This window comes from Poecilia reticulata, linkage group LG13 (assembly GCF_000633615.1).
Source record: "Poecilia reticulata strain Guanapo linkage group LG13, Guppy_female_1.0+MT, whole genome shotgun sequence".
Classification (NCBI taxonomy): Eukaryota; Metazoa; Chordata; class Actinopteri; order Cyprinodontiformes; family Poeciliidae; genus Poecilia; species Poecilia reticulata.
In genome coordinates, this window is record NC_024343.1 from 4,832,004 (window position 1) to 4,834,419 (window position 2,416).

Genomic DNA, 2,416 nt, shown 5'->3' on the forward strand with positions numbered 1-2,416 from the left:
CCAGACCCCACCCCACCACCTCAGGCCTAGAGGCCCTGTTGTCCCCAACAAGACGCAACCCAGGGGGCGCGGGGGCCCGACACAGGCGAAGAGCAGCGACGGGGCACAGGAGACGAAAGGATCCGGCCCGGTTAAAGGAAGACAGTCAACGGCTGGTTCTAGATAACCCTTTGGCCTTATGACTCATGGACTTGGAATGGAAATGGAGCTGGACATTATCATTTGAATTAAGATGGCTTTTCTCTATTTTTTTCTCTCTCTTTCTCTTCCTCTCTCTCGGTCTCTCTCTCTAGACAGCCCTTAATTCTTTAAGGAAATTTAAAACAACTTAGAAAAGGTAAATAAGAATGGTAATCTGAGGCCTTTCTCGACAAAGATTTCGTCTTCAGCAGGGGCCCCACATAACAGGGTCTTATTGTACACAACAACCTCCTAAACATTACTTCCTTGAAATTCACTGGTTAAGGATTTTGCAATGGAAAGAACTTTCTATTCCAGAGTCTACCTTTTTTTTTTTTTTTTTTTTTTCCTTCCCCCCCTTTTTGCATGTAGTCCCTCATCAGAACCACCTGCACAAGTCTCTCCATCCAAAACATGGAAACTGAAGAAAAAGAAAAGAAAACAAAACAAAAAAAAGGAGTTAAGTGACTGCCTTTTTTCTCCTCAAATTATGCTGTGAATTTTACAAGAATTTATTTTCCCTTTGGATATGTTTTTATACCAAAGCAGTTGTTTTATAGCATATAGGTGTCTGTAACCAATAATGTAGCAGTTCACCACTTTGACGCAAAGTTTATCGAGATCTTATTTTAATGTCAACACAAAACAGCTGCAATATATTTACTTTTAGCAAAACTGGAGACCGTTGGCTATTGTGTACTCTGGCCAGATTTGTTTGCAACGTTTTACCAAAACTTTTTTTTTTCCATATTAAATTGGTAGATTATTTTGGGAGTCTTTAAAAAAAAAAAAACAGAAAAAAAAACTTTGGTATGTTAGAGAACTTGGTAGTTACTCTGCAGGCTACAGAGTAGCAAGATAGAGGCTGATGGTTTAAAAAAAAAAGGAGACTAATGCGATCTATTTCTGTGTTGTCGTTTTTTTTTTTCTTTTTCTTTTCTTTTTTTTTCTCTTTTTTTTTTTTTTTTTGCCCCTTCCCCCCCCATCATACTATTTCAAAGGGTGTTGCTGCCTTTCATACATCATTTGGTCAACTTAGCTAGTTTCTGCCGTGATGCAAGACTTTGTCATTGTCTTGCCAGGGTAAGGGTATTTGTGGTAAACCAGTTTGTGTTGAATGGTATAGTTCTGATTTTGGTAGGGCAAATCCCCATGATTGTTGTCCTATTCAAAGGGAAAAAAAAGGTGTCTTGTCAGCCCCACCATAACAGTGCTTTGCCTAGGCAGACATGCATGTCCTCAAAACAGTCAATAACCAGAATATTTTTTTTTTTTTATATCAGGGATTTTAAAGTGCTTTCTTTGTTCTGTTGTTCATTTTTACCACTTTTGAAATTTGAAAAATAAAAACAAACGTATAAAAAAAAAAAACTGCCCACTGTCACCTTGCCAATTAAGGGCGGGCCACAGGTCATGCTGTTGTCATTTTCTAAGAGAAACCATCCTTTCAGCAGTCATGCTCGGTATTTCCACGAACACAAATGTAAAGCTACCTATATTGAAGATTGGGGTTTGATCTGGATGTCAAGGTTAATTGCAGATTTGCAATCATTTTATTTCATTTTTATTTTCATACCCCGCTGAATTTGAGACATTTAGATCTTTTGTCAGTGGTTTTTATTACTGGCACTCATACTGGTACTAAACATTCCAAAAATAAAGACTGAAAAAAGAAAAAAATTTGACTGAAGTGACTCGTAAGTGTGCGCCTATTTCAGATCATGCTGATTGACCTCTTATTTAGAGCAGTTGTCATGAAATGCAGCCCCTTTTTAATAGTTGAAATAGAATTTATGTATATATTTATATTTTTTTAATAAAGGAAGTATAGAACTCACTACCTTGCTCCTGCTGGTATGTTGATTATGTTTGTCAATTTGGTGACCATTCAGTGGGCAGGAACTCCTGTTTTCTTAGTGGCAAAACCTTGCCTTTTGGCAAAGGTACTTGACTACATCAGGACAACACTATGAGGTAGGGTTTGAATCAAACAGGGAAAGCTAGATCTTCAAACCTTAATAATTTTCACAGGGTATATTGTAAGTGCATGTACATCACAAACCTTACTTTTGGTTATATGAGAAGCACATGGTTGAAAAAAAATGGTTCCATCTTTCATAATAAGCCTGTTGAGTTTGTGGGTTATACACAAACACAGATAATTGTCGACATATCTGAACACCCAACCGAAGTTGAAATCCTTTTTATTTAACTTGGATTTAGCTTTTTTTTTTTT